This window comes from Jaculus jaculus, chromosome 1 (assembly GCF_020740685.1).
Source record: "Jaculus jaculus isolate mJacJac1 chromosome 1, mJacJac1.mat.Y.cur, whole genome shotgun sequence".
Taxonomy (NCBI): Eukaryota; Metazoa; Chordata; class Mammalia; order Rodentia; family Dipodidae; genus Jaculus; species Jaculus jaculus.
The window spans coordinates 291515794-291535281 of NC_059102.1; the positions used below are offsets into that span (position 1 = coordinate 291515794).

General features: G+C 42.5%; 1 pseudogene; it reads right to left on the reverse strand.

The window, feature by feature from the left end:
- Window positions 1-2242: 2242 nt before the first annotated feature.
- Window positions 2243-2372, reverse strand: LOC123457964 (annotated as a pseudogene).
- Between the last annotated feature and the right edge of the window lie 17116 nt (window positions 2373-19488).

Here is a 19488-nt window from a genome sequence, read left to right on the forward strand (position 1 = left end):
TGAGTGAGCTCAAGTCAGTAAAAATGTTGCTTGGCAGTAGTGATCAGTGCCTCCAGGGAAGAAAAGCTGGGGACTGAAGCATAGCAATGGAAAGATTTACTTCTCACCTTTAAAAAAAAATCTGTTTGCGCTTTGTTAATGAATTAACTACCTATTCCAAAGTGAAGATTAAATGATAGGCAAAAACTTTCTTCCTTGAATTGTTTTCCTTGCTACTGACTAATAAAATTCACATTTGAAAAAAACCCCGGTAGTACTGCTTTTCATTCTCCACACTGTACTTTCATCCAGAGCTCTCTGTGTGCTTATGTGCTAGAAATACTGTGAGGGGCTGTAGTGGGTGGGAAACCAAATACAGACAATTTCCTAAATGCGAGTAAGAATTAGACTTTTATAGACAACTAATAAGGAATGTGTTGGCTTCAAAATTATCGTCGTCTGGTTTCTAGTTTCTAGGTACATATACAAATAGATCATTTTTTAGACAAAATCACGTACATAGTTTTATGAGTAAACCTTTATTCTGATGCTACCAAAATCAAGTGCCTTCTAGCTGGATGTGTAACAATCTTTTATCTGAGAAATTTGTTGGTGTGTTTCAGAACCCTCAGGAGTCTTTTAAAATCTTATTTTTTTAAAAAAAAAAATTATTTATGAGAGAGAGAATGGGTGTGCCAGGGCCTGAAGCCACTGCAAATGAACTCCAGACACATGTGCTACCTTGTGCATCTGGCTTATGTGGATCCTGGGGAATTGAACCGAGGTCCTTTGGCTTTGTAAGCGAATGTCTTAACCACTAAGCCATCTCTCCAGCCCCAGGAGTCATAATTAAAAAAATATTAATTTATTTATGAGAGAGAAAGAGGCAGATAGAGAAAAAAAAAATGGGCATACCAGGACCTCTAGCCACAGCAAAATGGACTCCAGATGCATGTGCCACCTTGTGCATCTGACATTACATGAGTATTGGGAAACTGCACCTTGGTCCTTAGGCTTTGCAGGCAAGTGCTTTAACCACTAAGCAATCTCTGCAGCCCCAAGGAGTCATAATTTTGATCCCTGAATTATACAACCAGAAATCATCTAGGTGCCAAATGAAGACATATTTTAAGACAGTTTTAGTAAGAACTCCTTATGTTGGAGAAAAATCAGAAGGCAGAAAGAGGAAGCATAGGAACCATCCTTTAGTGGAAGCCACAGTATCTTTGGATTGCTTGAGTGCTGTGTGCTCTATGCAGGACACCAGGCAGGAAAATGACAAGAAATGGGTCTCTCTACTTTGACTTTTGGGGTGAGAAAGTGGATAAGGTAATGGGGGCAATGGCACACAATGCAATATACCCTATTATATATATTAAAATATTTTTATTTATTTATGAGAAAGGGAAAAGAGACAGAGACCAGTGCTGCAAATGAACTCCAGACACATGTGCCACTTTGTTTATCTGGCTTTATATGGGTGACTTGGGAATTGAACTCAGGACTGCAGGTTTACAAGCAAGTGCTCTTTAGTTGTTGAGCCATCTTCATAGAAAGGTTCATTTTTAGTTTGTTTTTTCTGGGTAGGGTCTCACTGTAGCCCAGGCTGACTTGGAACTCACTCTAGATCCAGGCTGGCCTCAAACTCACTGCAATCCTTCTACCTCTACCTCCCAAATGCTGGGATTAAAGGTGTGCACCACCCAGCCTCAGATTCAGTCTACAAAAGATTTTATTTATTTATTCGGAGAGAGAGAGAGAGAGAGAGAGAGAGAGAGAGAGAGAGAGAGGGAGGGAGAGGGAGAGGGAGAGAGAGAAAGTGCTAGCAGCAGGGCTTTTTGCCATTGCAAATAAACTCCAGATGCATGTGGGATCTTTGTGCATATGGCTTTACATGGGTACTGGGGAATTGAACCTGGACCATCAGGTTTTGCAGGCAAGAGTTGTTAAATGCTGAGCCATATCTGTAGACCCTCGGGTTCCTTTTTTTTTTTTTTCTCAAGGTAGGGTTTCACTCTCACTCAGGCTGACCTGGAACTTACTATGTAATCTCAGGGTGGCCTCAAACTCATGGTGATCCTCCTACCTCTGCCTCTCAAGTGCTGGAATTAATGGCATACGCCACCATGCCCAGTTTCCACAAGTTCATTTTTTTTTTTTTGTAAATAAAATTCTGCTATTTAATAAACTTCATGTTAAATTTTCAGTTAACATAAAATATGATAAAAATGAGTCAAATTAACATAACTTATCTTTTTTTTTTAAATGTAGGAGAAATATACTACCACTCAACCTCTATTGTAAGGTTGGCAGCCCTAAGAACTCCTTTTTTTGGTGTAGCATGTTATGGATGTATTCCTCCTCCAAAAGCAATGAGGAGAAGGCACAGGTTCAGTTTTGACCATAGAGTTTGTGAAGGTGAAATAAGTGTGTAAAGTCATGTTGGGATCACCTAAATGCTCAGATTAAATCCCAAGCAGTGAAATAGTTACATTAGCTTCAGAGATCTCTGTAAAAGAAGTGAAGAGTAGCTGGGTGTGGTGGCTCAAGCCTTTAATCCTAGCACATGGGTGGATTTCTGAGTTCAAGACCAGCCTAGAGCTATGGAGTGAGTTCTAAGTCAACTTGGACTAGAATGAGACCTTACCTTGAAAAAAAATGAGAGAAGTAAGAGTTACTGCAAGACTGTTTATTTATGTAGATATATATTATACATGTGAAGTATATATATGCCCTATACATAATGTTTATGTGTGTGTATGCATGATGACATGTGTAGCTGCATGTTTATGTGGGTGTGCATGCACACACACGTGTGTGGAGGTCAGGAGTCGGTGCTGGGTCTTTTTCCGTCACTCTCCACGGTGTTTGAGACAGGATTTCTCACCTGAATCCAGAACTTGCCAATTTGGCAAGTCCAGCTAGCCAGTTTGCTTTGGAGATTGCCCATCTCTGCCTCCTGAGTGTTGGGGACAGGAGGGCCCCTATACCCACCCAGCATTTATGTAGGTGCAGAGGATCTGAGCTTAGGCCCTCAACCTTGTACAGCAAGTGCATAATCCACTGACATTTCTCCCCAGCTCTGAGATTGTTGATATTTTAAGACAGACAAAGAAAAGTCTAAACTATTAGCTTCTGAGAAGACAGGGAAGCATCCTAGTTCTACCTTATATCAGGGTGAAGGGTGACCTCAGAACTCCCGTATTATCTTCCCAAGGCTCTTGTAACAAAGTGCCACAATTGGGTGTCTTAAAACAAGAAATTATTTTCTCACAGTTCTACAGGCTTGTTGTGCAAACTCAAGGTGCCAACAGGGTCACAGTCCCTCTAACAGCCTGCGGGATGCTCCCTCATTGTCTCTTCCTGGCTTCCTGTGGTGGTATCAATCGTGAACACTTCTTTGCCTATAGTTGCGGCACTCTGCCTCTGTTGTCACTTGGCATTGACCGTGAATGCCATTCTAGTCACACAGTATTTTCCTCTTCTTATAAGGACATCGGTCATATGAGATCAGAACTCTCCCTAATGACCACATTTTAACTTATGTGTGTCAAGACATTATTTACAAGTAAGGTCATATCATAGACACTAAAGATTAGGATTTCAACATATCTGTGTGTGTGTGTGTGTGTGTGTGTGTGTAGGGGAATCTATTTCAACCTATAGCAATCATTCTTTCTTCTTGTTTTATCTTATTCTCCTATATGTTCCATGGCCTACTCTTTAGCTGACATTATGTTCCCCACCTACACCTCTTACCACTTCCAAACTCATTCTGACATTTACTTTCTTTTTTATTTAAAGATTTTATTTTTATTTATTTATTACAGCCAGAGAGAGAAGGAGAGAGAGAGAAAGATTGGCATGCCAGGGCTTCTAGCCACTGCAAACAAACTCCAGACTCCTATGACACCATGAGCATCTGGCTTACATGGGGCCTGGAGAATTGAACCTGGGTCCTTAGGCTTCACATGCATGCGCTTTAACTGCTAAGCCATCTCTTCAGCCCTGACATTTACTTTCTTTAGTAGTCATAATTAAAGAAATGATTCCATTTTCCCATATTTTGGTGACCCAAGGTAAAATTCACAAGTGAAACCAATAATAAAAGGATGGGTCAGAGCTCAGTGTGGGATTTAGACACTCAGTCTGGCTTTCTGCATGTGATGGTCTTCCAGACCTCAGCTTTCTGGCATGTAACACGCACTCTATAGTCTCCAGCTGGAAAACCAGTGATCTGTGTGTGTAGGCCAGGGGAGCCAGAGATTCTGCAAGCGAGGGCTCTGCTTAGGGCCAGAGATCAGGACAGCCTGCAACAAGCTCTACCGTTTGGCACATGGGGCCTGCACATAAACCATGGTGCATCTTCATTTCCCTATTAGAGTAGACAATCTTCCCCTCAGGTTTCTGGCTCACATTTTCCAGTCTGTTCAAGCCCAGCGTGGGAACGGTAGAAGCCACAGTTTAAAAGTCTATCAGACAAACAGTCAAGTTCAGTCTATGGGTCTGGTCATTGTTTCCATTGCATTTCAAAGAATGTCTATTTTTTCTCTCCATACCATTCTGCCAAAGAGGTTATGACTACGAAGTGTTGTTCTAAGGAAGACAAACAGCCCTCCATCAGATGCATTCCATTCTTTGATCCAGCTAATGTTGCCAGATGATCATTATTTTGATGTCAAGAGAGCAGTGACAAGAGGCCAGCCCAGCTGATGCTGCACAGGGTGTCAATTGAGGACAGACGCAAGCCCTGTTCTAAGTGGAGGGTAAGGAGGGTCAGCCTCACTTGCTCAGAAACCAGATGTAGTGCTGGGTTACAGAGCTGTAGCTCCCGAGGGGTGGGGACAATTTAAGTCTCTGTATTTTGCCTTAGTCTGCAGAGAGATAGCACCACATCAGGAAGCCTTGAAGGATTATTTTTCTTTCATTCTCAGTCTCCTGTGCTCAGAAAACTAGTTTCTTTGTCACCTGGAAATAAAGCTCCTTATAACTTTCTTTTCTTTAACAAGAGGGAACACATTTAACTTGATAATGCTAATATAGTAAAAATTTATCCTTGCTGCTAACTTTACATAATAGAAATATAGGCTCCTGGGCTGGAGAGATGGCTTAGCAGTTAAGTGCTTGTCTGTGAAGCCTGAGGACCCCGGTTCGAGGCTCGATTCCCCAGGACCCACGTTAACCAGATGCACAAGGGGGCGCACACATCTGGAGTTCCTTTGCAGTGGCTGGAGGCCCTGGTGTGCCCATTCTCTCTCTCTCTCTCTTTCTCTCTGCCTCTTTCTCTCTCTGTTTGTCACTTTCAAATAAATAAAAATAAACAACAACAACAACAAAAGAAATATAGGCTCCCTACTGCCCATTGCAATGGCATTCTGAATCCTGAAAGTGCTCTTTCCTTCTAGAACTCTTCTATCATTGTTAGCAACTTTGGCTTCTGGCCAGGAACAAAAGCTTTTATGAAGACGAATATCCCATGTATGAGCTGGAACAGGGACCACACTGGCCTTTTGATGGCCAGGTAAAGGCTTTTGCCAAGAAGCAGGTGGTTGGAAAACTTCCATTTCTGAAGGGAATAAAATTTCTGAACCAGGTGGAACAGTTTTTCTGGGGCCGGTAAGTCCACCTCCATCTCCAAGCTTCTTGATAAGCATCCTACTGTATTCTTGCTCAGGAGCAACCAGACTTTACCATCTAGAGTAAGGGCAGGTACTCATTTTGTCTTATGGGGAAAATAAACTATATTGAAGTACAAAATTGTCCATTCCTAAATTTCGTATAATATCCTTCCATTTGGGTTAATCTCATTGAGTTCTGCCCTTTCAGATCTCTAAACAAATTCTGTTTCATGCTGCTCTGGAAATAAAGTCACAACTCCCTAAAACAATTTATGGTGAACTGTTTTCATCTTCTAGCCTATAACCCTTTGGAACTACTTACTCACTTGTGAGCCTAATTATTTCTTTAAGAATGACCCTTTCAGTGACCTTTCTGTTCAGCCTGCTCCCTGGCCTTGCCACATGGGCACCATTTGAGCATCCATTGCATTGTGGAGCAGAGATTAAAGGCCAAAGGTAACTTCATTTTACATGTAGGCTCTGATACTTACTGCTTGCATTAAATTTGGGCAGACTACCTGAGTACTTATGCCTCACTGTGTATTTGTTATAAACTAGATAAATTATTGTTTCTACTTCAAGGAAAGGTAGCCAGTAGGTAGTGGTAATACATGTAAATGCATCTGGCTCAATAAAGGTTAACTAATATTATTAGGATTCAGGTGCTAGCTTAGTTACCACTTCCTCTGGGATACTTTTGACCCCATTTCGAGTACCTGTATGTGCCTCCTTGTACACTGTTCTTTTCCTTCTCATGTCGCTTTCCTGTGCAGAGCTGTCATTTGGAAAAGAAACCCCAGTGATATAAGCCAGGGCACTGTGATTGGTGGGTGGGTAATCCTGTCACCACGAGGAATTAGAGTTCCACACTTTTTCGCTCTTTTATTTTGAGTTGGCCACTTCAGTAACTTAAAGAATTCCCCATGGATCCCCAGGTCAGCAACTCTCAATGATACCACATAAAAAGTGGCTTCCAAATGAGGAAAAGATGAAAGCCCTGTCTGTTGAACATGCTGTTCCTTCTCTACTTGGCCAAATAAGCTTCTTTTTCCCATGCCAATTCATTACAGTGAATTGAGGACGACGCCCCACTTGTTTGGCATGGGGCACACTCCTTGTTTGTAGCCAAGCTTCTCTGTGTGAAAAGATAGATGTCTTGCAGAGTTCATTATGATTTGATTCTGTTTCTTCTAGAGCTCTGTTTCCAGGTCAGACACACTCTGGTGATAAGTATTTGGTTATAGGCAACACAGAGACAGACAGACAAACACAGTCCCTCCAGACACCTTTTATGATCACTGCTAATATTATTGAGCACATTTTAAAAATGTCAAAGGATACACACAAAATCTTGCCTATTTACAGTTTGTAACCTTTTGGTACAAGTAACTCTAACTTCAGGCCTTTGACTTATTGAGCGAGCAAGGCCATGACATGCTAGACTCTGCTGGAAAATAATAAGAGAGATGAACCCTCAAGTACATGTATGAAGATTTTTAGATTTTGGGAAGCAAAATTTTGTTCAGATCAAACATTTGAAAATTCAGAATATTTTATTTGCCATCCATATATTTCCATGTACATCCCCAATTTCTTTAGTTTTCATTTGTTTCCTTGGCAGCAAAATAGTTGGTCCATTTAGTAACGTATCCTCTTCCTTTCACTAAATTTTTCATTTGGTTCTTCTGTTCTCCCAACTCTGCCTTTTCTCTTTAATTCTAGCTTCTCTGAAGAGCTCAAGTACTGTAGTCCACATGTGAGTTTGAGGCTCGATTCCCCAGGTCCCACATTAGCCAGATGCACAAGGGGGTGCATGCATCTGGAGTTCGTTTGCAGTGGTTAGAGGCCCTGGCGTGCCCATTCTCTCTCTTTCTCTATCTGCCTCTTTCTCTCTCTGTATGTTGCTCTCAAATAAATAAAAATAAAAATGAAAAAAAATTTTTAAAAATGTTAAAAAAAAAAAAGGAAGCCATTAGAGTGGGTCTTTTTCATTCTGACTGCTGTCCTCAAAAGGTAAGGGATTTTAGACATGTCAAGACACCAGAGACACACGCACTGCATTAATCAGATTTTTCCCTTCTTTGACAGATACTTGACATAAACAACTGTGGCAGTTTGATTCAAGTGTTCTCATAAACTTACATGTTCTGAATTCTAGTTCCTTAGCTGGTAGCAATTTGGGAATTGGATTCTGGAGGTGGTTTATTATTGGGATGGGGGTTATGGGTGTTATAGCTAGCTTCCTCTTGCCAGTGTTTGGCATGCTGTCCTGCTGCTATTGTCCACCTGATGTTGGCCAGGAGGTGTTGTCCACCCTCTGCTCATGCCATCATTTTTTCCTGCCATCATGGAGCTTCCTCTTGAATCTGTAAGGCAAAATCAACCCGTTTCTCCCACAAGCTGCTCTTGGCCAGATGTTTTCAGCCAGTAGCGTGAAGCTGACTGCAACAGGAAATTGGTACCGAGAGTGGGGTCATTACTGCTAGAAACCTGACTGCGGCTTTTGGCCTATTGTGAATGATTTGAGGGAAGAATGTGGAAGGATTTGAAACCTTGGCCTAAGAGACCTTGCAGTGCTGTAAGTACAGCTTGATGGACTATTTTGGTTAGAGCTGGAAGACCTGAATACAGTAAGAATGATGGACAATGAGGTTTGATTTATGAGGGAAAGAAAGAGCTTTGTCGGGACTGTGTTATAGGCAGTTTGTGTGAGAGGCTTGGACTGGCATGAGCAGAGGGATATGGCACAGAAAAAAAACATCTTTGGATTGAAACTGCTGCCAGTTCAGCTGCAGTTGAGAGATTCTAACCTTTGAGATTAGGCCAGTTGATTTCCATTAGGACAGTAGAAAGAATACAGACTGTTTTGAATGGGCCCGAATGCCGAAGGAGTGTCCTGCTCTTCAGAATTGGATTTTTTTTCCCTATGGATTAGCAAATTGGTAGCCCACCTGGTATTATGGAGCAGAACAAATGCAGGAAATGGAGGGTCATTGAATTTGCAACAAGGTTTTATTTTTTGGAAATGCCCACAGGCAGTGTGGAGCAGGCTTGTTGGACTACCTGCATGAAGGTCTGATGGAGCCATGTGAGTGGATGGTGGGTTGCAATGGAGGCCCAATAGAGATGTCAGGACTATGGGCTAGCTGCCAAGGAGAGTTACTGGCAACAGATGAAATTTTCCGGAACTGTGAGTAACCTAACTGGAGGGGCGGAACTGGAACTCCAGAGACTCATCACTGGTTAGAATTACCAGAGTCCGGAGACTTGTCACTGGTTAGAATGGTCAGACTTGGAACTACAGAGTTTGATGTTGAATATTTCTTTGTTAAGTCCAATGCCATCTTTTTCACTTTAAATGTTTATTCTGTGCCATTATGTTTTTTGTTTTTGGTATTGCAGCCCAATTCAAAGACCTTGGACTATGGGGATGTTTGAACATCATTGAGATTGATTAAAACCTATAGAGTGACTTTTGAAGTTTGACTGAACGCATTGCATTTTACATCATGCATGTTATCAGTTTATGGGGCTTAAGGGCAGAATTTGGTTGTTTGATTCAGGTGTCCCTCATAAACTTGTGTGTTATAAATGCTAGGTCCTCAGTTGGTGACACTTTGGGAAATGGATCCATCTGAAGAGCTGTATTGCTGGGGACATATATGGGTGTTGATAGCCAGCTTCCTCTTGCCAGTATTTGGCACACTGTCCTGCTGCTGTTGTCCACCTGCCGTTGGCTAGGAAGTGATGTCCACCCTCTCTGCTCATGCCATCATGGCACTTCCCTCCAGTCTGTAAGCCACAATCAGCCCTTTTCCCTCACATTCTGCTCTGGTCGGTTGTTTTCTGACAGCAACGCGAAGCTGACTGCAACAGCAACTTAGAGAAGGAGACATTTCTTTTGGCCCACGGTTTTAGAACTCAGGCCATGGGGGCGAGGCAGAACATTATGGTGGAAGGGCATGGCAGAGCAAAGTTTCCCATGATGGCCAGAAAGAGAAAGGAGAAGGGAGGAATCGAGGGAAAGGGAGAAAGAGACAGATGGAAGGAGGCAGAGAGGAAGGAAGGAAGGAAGAAAGACAGAGAAACATTCTATCTTCTAATGTTTCTAGCACTTCCCAATATGACATCACTAGCCACCGACTAGGGACCAAGTCTTCAACACGTGTGTCTGTGGGGGACATTTATATTCAAATAATAATATGCATGCAGAAGCAATCCTGTACTAGCCAAGGAGAAGCCTCAGAAGAAAGCAAAAATTTCAATTTTTAAAAATATTTCAGGTTTTAATTTTGTTGATTTATTTATTTGAGAGAGAGAAAAAGAGAGAGTGAGAATGGGTGTGCCAGGGCCTCCAGCCACTGCAAATGAACTCCAGATGCATGTGCCACCTTGTGCATCTGGTTTACGTGGGTCCTGGGGAGTTGAACATCGAACTGAGGTCTTTAGGCTTCACAGGCAAGCGCTTAACCACTAAGCCATCTCTCCAGCCCCCCAAAATTTCAATTTTGATAAGGTAATTTCTGCTATTTAAATTAGCCAACCTGTGCCACTTTGTTATGACAGCTCTAGGAAATGAATACAGCTGTTGGTAAGCATGCGGCCTTGTCCACACATGTTCAAAGAAAGAGAATCTGAGCTGTTTGGACACAGGATTTCATGAAGGACAGAAGGGACTCCCTCAGCTAAATGCTAAAGGGTATTTTCATAAGCAGCATGTAATTTTTTTGTTTGTTTTTGTTTTTCAAGGTAGGATCTCGCTGTAGCTCAGGCTGATCTGGAACTCACTAAGTAGTCTCAGGGTGACCTTGAACTCACAGCAATCCTCCTACCTCTGCCTCCTAAGTGCTGGGATTAAAGGCGTGCTCCTCCAGGCCCAGCTTCAGCATGCATATTCTAAGAAGGAATTTTCTATGAGGATTTTAGTATGTTATGGGTAGTATATTTCCAGTAAAGATCTTAGCTATCAACAGTAAAAATAACGGAAAAAATAATTTTTATTTTTCAAAAAAAGCAATGTCTAACCTTGCTTTTAACTGTCATGCAGATAGCCTCGCTATATAAATCAGAATTTCACAACTGCCACTGAAGTAAACACTGGAGTTCACGGCCCATCCATGTAGCTTGAACTCTTGAAATAATTTATGAAGACCATTGTTATAGTCAATAACTATCCTTAAAATGTTTATACAGCACAGGGCAGGAAACACTCCATGCCAAGAGTGGCACTCAGCTCATTATAAACAGACACTGAGCCTTTTATATTCCAGATTAGACCTTGTTCTAGGTGTGACATTTTTTTAAGGTAGGGTCTCACTGGAGCCCAGGTTGACCTGAAATTTACTATGTAGTTTCATGGTGGCCTTGAACTCATGGCGATCCTCCTACCTCTGCTTCCTGAGTGCTGGAATTAAAAGCATGCACTAACATGCCCAGCTAGGAGTGACTTCTTAACAGATACCCACCTGGCATACAGTAGGATGGTATGGACCCACCTGGCCTATCCTATAATAAGGATTTAGAATTTCTAAGTAACAAAAACAGGATCAAAATCACTGACTTTTGGATCAAGGATTTCAATAATTTCTCTTTCACTGTCGTATATTGCCCTAGAATTTGTTTCCATAGAATGAGTTTTGAGTAATGCTTGATAGGAAAGACATACCACTTGGTACAAATAAGTGGGTAGAAATTGTAGCTGGGAAACCTGGTAAGGCGACAAGCAATGGCTAGAGGGTGTGACTCGACAACAACCCAGACATTGTACGCATGAAGATTCTGAAAGGAGGCATGAGTCTTTGGGAAGAGATCCTTAAGACTTATGCTGAAATTTTTTCTGATATCAAACTTGGAAATAGGCTATTTTCTTGAACTTTGGATGTACGATAGCTTTCACTTATCTATGTGGTTTTCCCCTTTCCTCTGGTTGTCTGTTTTGCCTTTACATTTTGCATATGCACCGATTCCTGCCTGTTCCAATGCCAACTGTCCTCAAAGCAGCAGTTATGAGTTCATATGTTCATCCTAATTTTATTGCCTTTTTGTTTGTTTCTTGAGGTAGGGTCTTGCTCTAGCTCAGGCTGACCTGGAATTCGCTATGTAGTCTCAGGCTGGCCTTGAACTCACAGCGATCTTTCTCTCCCTGGGTTCAAAGTGCTGGAATTAAAGCTGTGCACCACCACACCTGGCTACTTTATTGTCTTTTGACCATTGGGGTTTTCATAAGTCTTCTTTACTCTTCCACTTGGTTCTTCTGTATCTGTTGAGTGCTAAGAGACCTCACCTCTTCCTATACCCCTGATTTGCCATTAATGGCAGGTGATTGCGGATATGAACAGTCAAGGGCAGAGATGTTGATAGGTCTTGGTCTTAAGCAGAGTATGTTTAGTGGGATCCACAAGGTATGAACTCATTCCATACTTTTGTCTTTCTGACTTTAGTCATAATCTCCCTTGAATGTGAAATCTGTCTCCCATGTAACTGTGGGAGGCATACTTACATGGAAGGCCTCAGTAAAAGAAGACAAAAAACATCCCATAGTCTGGTCTTGGGGAGGCTCTGGGTGTTACCCATGGTCTAAGGAGAAGCTGTGCTTGTTCAAGTGAGTTTATGTCATCAACTGAAGCAAAGCACCCAACTGGCAATAAAGAGTATGCATTTATCTGAACTTTGTAGAGCTCCTTTTGGAGACAGATTGTGGCTGAGTGGAAAACAGTTCATTGAAGATCTTGGTTGCTGGCTTAATACACCTATGCATTACTAACAAGTCTTGGTACAGGTTTCAAAGAAGATGGGCAAATCCTAATAGAAGGGGAGTCTGGTACTGGGTACAATGTGGAAGGAAGAAGAGCTGACCAAGGAAGAGGCAAGAAGATGCAGTAAGGGGGTGAAGGCCAGCCGGAGGGATGAGGTGATAGATGCAGGGCTGGTGGAGCTCGTCCAACACCCACTGTGAAGATCTTCCAGGTTCCCAGGCTGATCCTCCGAGAATAGAAAATCTGAAACAGAGCCTTGGCTGAGTGTGTTGACTGGAAACTACAGTCACCCTGAGCAGTTCCAGGTTCTACGGCTGCTCCAGCTTGGCAGGGAGCATTCTCTCTGGGCAGAGGGGTGAGCACACTCTGCAAAGTTGGCTGCAGTTTGTCCCCTCCAGGGACCCCTGGAACACAGAAGTTAATCAGTGGGCCGGTCATTGAGGGCCACTTGACATTTTGGAAATATGTTTTAGATACCTGAGCAAGTCTGCAGCCACATTTTTTCAGTGTCCCCACAGAACTGGAGGAACCCGTGGCCAATGGACCCTGTCATGCACTGCCTGTACACATGGAAATGCTTTGCTGGGAAACCTGGGCCAGAGCACAGCGAGCTTGTCCATCCTGCTGTCTGGCTCAGAAGCAGAGGAGACGGGAAACAGCAGGATACTGTGGACTCTCCGAGCCCCACAGCCATACAGTGCAAGAGCCTGTCAGCCAACAGGACAGGGACAAAGGGACTGGGCACAGGCCGGCACCAGAAAGTTATGAAGGCCCTTGGCTTTCCATTCATCTATTGTTCCTGCAGAATGCTTGGAGAAAATACAAGCCATTGTTTTGTGGGGGAATTCCTATTGTCTAGAACATTCTTAGTTTGGCTAGAACACATGGCTTCTCTGTGGAGCCTGAGTCAAATAATTCCCCCCTCACATTAATCCATGGGCATATTATTACTCTGTGAAATAAAATTAAAATGACATGTCTTCAATAGGAACACGTCTCACAAAGAGATGGAAGAATAGGCCTTCTCTCATTGTTTTTCTGCACAAACATTGATAAGGTGTTGGGTAAATAAATAGTAGCCATTTTTTTTTTTTGCATGTTCGTATGAGTGTTCATGTGAGTGTGTGTATGTGTGTGTGTGTGTGCATGTGTGTGTAGGTCAGAGGTCAACACTGAATGTCTTCCTCAATCATTCTATATCTTATTTTTTGAGACAGGGTCTTTCACTACACCCAGAGCTTACTTACTTTGCTAGACAAATTAGGTGGTGAGCCCCATGGACCCTTCTCTGTGTTCCCAGTGCTGGGATTATAGGTTTGTGCCATCATGGCTAATATGTTCTGCGGGTGTTTGAGCTCTAACTGAGTTCCTCATGCTTGCATGGTGAGAACTTCATCCACTGAGCCACCTCCCAGCCCCTATTTAATTTTTTATTTATTTATTTGAGAGTGACAGACAGACAGAAAGAGGGAGAGAGAGAGAGAGAGAGAGAGAGAGAGAGAGAGAGAGAGAGAGAGAGAGAGGGAGAGTATGGGCGAGCCAGGGCTTCCAGCCACTGAAAACGAACTCTAGATGCATGCGACCCCCTGAGCATCTGGCTAACATGGGTCCTGGGGTATCGAGCCTCGAACCGGGGTCCTTAGGCTTCACAGGCAAACGCTTAACTGCTAAACCATCTCTCCAGCCCCCAGCCCCTATTTAAAGACAGTTAGTGGAGTTGGTCCTTCCACATGTTCTTGTACTCACACCCACTTCCCTGTCCCATTGACTGCTGGGTAACTTCATTATCCTGCTCTCACCGTGAACAACACAAGCAGAACATCAGGGAAACTCATGCGTCCAGGGAGAATTCTTTAGCCTGTAACTTTTCATTTTCATGTCTACATAATTCTAGGCACTGGGTAAGAAACAAGGTCATGGGCTGGAGAGATGGCTTTGTGGGTAAGGCACTGGCCTGCAAAGCCCAAGGACCCAGGTTTGATTCCCCAGTGCACACATAAGCTATACGCACAAGGTGGAACATTTGTCTGCAGCATGATTGCAGTGGCTTGAGGCCCTGACATGCCCATTCTATCTGTCTGTCTCTTTCTCTCTCTGCTGTCTCTCAAATAAATAAATAAAATTATGTTTTGATTCATAAGGAAAAGCAGTATTCTTCAATCTTCATTTTAATATATCTTGTATAAGAGTTTATGGAAATTTTATGAGTGTTTGAGAGGAAAAGTCATAGAGAAAGCAAGCTGTAAATCTTGGCAAATGTTGGGAGGAGGGAGATGAATAATGGGAAGAGAGGAAATCATTTCTTTTGATTTAGGGCCCAGAAAGCAGTCAGGCTCAGCAATGGAGGTCAGCAAGCAGCTGCATTGAGGGGGGGGGTCTTCAACAAAACAATGAGAAAACCCAGAGCATCTGGACAGTGTGCTGAAGATTTTTGCCAGGATGTGAAGAAGAGACAGACAGACAGAATGAATGAATGAACGAAAGAAAGAGAGACAGAAAAAAAAGAAAAAAACTATGTATATTTTTGAGTTAGAACTCAGGAAACTGGGCAGGCTTGGGAGTGAAAATCTGCAAACCACTGCCCACATCTCCATTTGAAGATGAGACTCAAGTCTGATGAGATGGGAGAGGCTAGCTTGCTGCTTAGATTATGCCATTGAGAAGCAGAATTGTCTGTGGATGCAGATCTTCTGAGTCCAGTATTCATATTTGTAACTGCTGTCTCAGAAAAACTCAGAAATGTTTTTTTTTCTAAATCTTCCTATGTCGCTAAATTGAGTATGATGTCTGTAAAACCAACAGCATCTTCCAAAGGACAAAACCCTACCACGCATGTGCATAGGCAAGTGACCAAGTATACACAAACTAATTATGCACGAAAGGAAAAGGTTAGAGACTTTATACTTACTCATTACCTAAGTTACTGTGAAGTTAGAGCAACCAAATGAACAAGTGATTTTTGGCAGAGGTCCCAAGGAAGCTGGTGGGAGAAGACTGCCTTTTCCAAAATGGATATGCATAGGAACATTGAATTTGGAGCCCTATCACACATTATACAAAAATTTATAGTATAAAATACACTTAAGGTACATGTTAAGATCCTAAAACTTTTAGAAGTAAACATGGGGAAAATCCTTGTGAACTTGAGTTAGAGAATATTTAGTTATAATGTGCATGTGTGTGTGTGCACGTGTGCGTGCACACACACACACACACACACACACTCTGATAACTAGAATTAATCAAAATTTAAAAAGACACCATTAAGAAAGTAAAATGGGCTGGGTGTGGTAGTGCACACCTTTTATCCTAGCACTTGGGAGACTGACATAGGAGGATTGCTGTGAGTTCAAGGCTAGCCTGGGCTAGAGTGAGATCATACTTCAAAAAAAAAGTGCAAAGATAAGTCACATATAGAGAAAGTATATTTATTTATATTTTATTTTTATTTATTAGAGAGATACAGAGAGAGAAAGAAAGAGGGAGAGAATGGGTGCTTCAGGGTCTCTAGCCACTGCAAACGAACTCCACTTGCATGTGCCACCATGTTCATCTGGCTTATGTGGGTCCCAAGAAATTGAAACTGGGTTTGTAGTCTTTGCAGGCAGGCACCTTAAGCATTGAGCCATTTCTCAAGCAGGAAAGCTTATTTGTGAATTGGATGCCCAGCAATGAACTCATTATCTAGAACATACGAAGAACTCTTACAGCACAGTGGCAAGAAGACAAACAATCCAACTCCAAATTTTTTGACTAAACATTTCACTGAAGAGGATACCCAAATGGCAAAAATGTAAGCTAAAAGATCCTTAGCATGATTGGTCACTGGAGAAACACATATTAAAATGAGATTCGCTCCATACCTACCAGAGTAGCTATGATCACAAGGAGAGTGATAACTATTGATTAACACAGCAAGAAACTAGAACACTCATGGCAAACTGAGGAGAGAATAAATGGCCACATTTCTGTTTCAATCAGTGCCCTTTAACATAAAAAGCCCCCAAGAGAATGGGAATTTAATATCTGCTATCTTATGATTAGACTATTCTTTGGGTTTTTGATACGGGTCACACTCAACTTTATATCTCTCCATCCATACCTCATATCATTGGCAGGAATAAAAGCCCATGCTAGCATATTTCCCATTTTCACTAAAATGACCTATGGGCAAAAACTGAAGCCTATAGATATGAGTGGAAACCTGTGAGCTGGTCTCCACATTAGTTGGTTCAGGTTTCCATCAGAGATATACCAGACTTCCTAGCTTAACAGAAATTTGTTTTCTCACAGGTCTGAAGCTTAGAAAGTCTATAATCCAGGTCTGGTAGGGCTTGGAGTCTGGTGAGGGCTGTCTGTCTGGTATGCAGACAGCTGTCTTGTTCTTATTAGTGTGGTGGTGGTTATGAACTAGGGACAGAGAGTTGCCTCTTCTAATAGGGACAGTAATCCTATCACATTAAGGTCCCACACTGTGGCCTCATTTTATCATAATTACCCTCCTTATAGACTTTATTTCCATATGCGCATTTGGATTAGGGCTCCAACAATGTGGGGAGAAATAATTCACTCCATAGGAGTCCTTGAGCATCTTTTGTTCCTTTCCTCACTTCAGAGGTGTGGTTCTCAAGCAGGAAAATCTGGGGCTTGTTGCTGCAGAAGTAGGTAATTGGCCCATGGAGTGCAGAAGCTAAAGAAATACTGAATGGGAGGTAGAATGGTTGTGGGTCTTCCTCCGTCCACTTCAACATGAGGAGTTAACACATGGTGACAGTAGTTACAATGGCACAGAGCACTGCTTTAGTGACCTTCCAAGTGCAAAGGTCGCACATGGCTGTGGTGGTGTTATTACTTTCCAAATCTTGCGCAAAATGTCTCCTGTGGCCCATAGTCTGAATGGTGCAGGAAGAGGAAATGTAGGTGCAGCTTATCTAAGTTCACACAGTAGAGAGAAACCGGCTCATAGAATACGTCTTGGGTATGAAAGAAGAGAAATGGAAAGTTAGTAATGGCTAACATGGCCTGCTAGGGGTTTTTAAAGTTCAGTCTTATGAAAAGTGAATCCTGTAGGGGGTAGAGAGCTTAACCCTAAAACCATGGGCATTGGTTGATATATCTTAGTGCCAAAACTGGGTTATACCCCACAGAGCTGTTGGTCAGGGGGACCCATGAGGTCCCCCAAACAGTGCAGGACATTGCCAAAGCAAGCGGTCATCCACCAGAGCTAAATGGTTAAGACCCTATTGCTGAAGGTATCATAGGATGCAGACATAGGACATCAAGAGATCATGATGGAACCTATAAGTGAGCCAACTTCCTGCAGACCAGTCCTCATAGTATTGGAACGTGTTACGAGAGCTGCTGGGGGATAATGGCTACCAATGGCATGAATAAACCCGGAACTCTGCAAGCTATGAAATCAACTAGACAAAATGCACACTCTTGTGCAATAGTGGTGCACAGCCCGTGTGGGCAACCAATGGCTTTCCCATTGGATTTGAGGCCCACTCAGAGGGAGAGCTCATACCTGGTACTAAGAACTAAGTCAGAATCCCATGGGTAGGAGGAAATTATGCTCATGGTTTATTGAGCATGTGTGGATGTTGTCTATAAAAAAAAAAAAACTATAAAAAAGAGAGAGAATGAGTGTAGCAGAGCAGGAGCAAGACAGAGCTCAGAGAGCATTGTGGGAACCAATGGTGACCTTGCGTGGGATGGGGGCAGCAGCGATAACGACAATTTGATAGACTGGTTATGATGATTTTGGAGAGTAAACCTTTGGTCCCGGGATTCAGCTGGGACAACTGGATGAATGCCACTGATATAGTTGGGAAACTCTAGGGAGGAAGTGGTTATTCTAAAGACATGAATGGATTCAGGTGGACAGATAATTGTTGCTGTCCAACAACCAGAAATCCTGGGTTACTTAAGTGCTGTGACATTTTGCAATATTTCCATTGAAGGGCTGAAAATTTCTCCCCTTCCCTCCCTTCTCCTTTCCTTCCCCCTTGCTCCCTCTGTATTTCCTTACTGTTTAGAATTTTTATCCTCAGATATTGCCTCATTATTGCAAGATGGCTGTCACATCTCTATGCAAATTCTAAGCTTGGAAAGATAGAAAAGGGCAAAATGCCAACCCAGCATACCTTCACCACCATGCCTTCCATTCACTGAAAAGAATGTTCTTTGTGTGCATGAATGTGTTCATGAAGGTGGAACGCCCTTGAACATGGTAACTAACCTGACAGCTAAGGCTGTAGGCTGCCTAATAAAGAACGTGTTCTTGTGAGGTGCCTGCGTTGCTTGTATGTAGGGAAACACTCAGGTTAGTCATTGCCTGTCAGCTGGTCTCTGAGCTTTGCTTGAACTGCAAATGAGAGAAAGGGTTACATCCCTTTCATAGAAAACAGGTGACCTATGGCCTAGAAGCCAAGTGTGGCTAGAATGTGTAAATACAACAGAATCAGAACACACATTTCTGTGCTGCTGATGGTTATTTTCATGCTAAAGAGCAGAGCTCAATAGTAGCAATGGAGGCCATATGGCTTGAAGAGGCTAAACTATTTACCATTTGGTTTTTTATAGAAATAAATTTTGCACCAGGAGATGGTTCAGTGGTCAAAGGGGCTTGCTTGTAAAGCCTTCTGATCTAGGTTGAATTCTCCAGCACACATGTAATGTTCAAAGCGAGTGGCCCATGCATCTGTGTCCCCAGAGCACCTACAACAGTGAGAGACAGAACCAGGAGAGGGAGAAGTTCTTGGGCCAGACTCATGTGCAGCAGCAAGAGACACTGTAGCAAGGAAGGTGGAACACAGCCAGCCTCCACACATGCGCCATGGAACACATACACTTGTACACAACACACACACACACACACACACACACACACACACACACATGCACATAAAATACATAAGTTAAACATAAAAAGAAGCTTGCTGACTTTGAGTCAATCACACTTCTGTTTATCTTAATATTAGATTAGTTAACTAGTTAACTAGTTATCTTTTAGGCAGATGTCACATAACATGTCAAGGATTATATAAATTTGAGTTCACTATTACCTATTTTCTCTTTAGTCCTGGTTTGTTCCCTTTGGATCTGTTCTTCTCTTAGCACAGTGTTCTATCTGG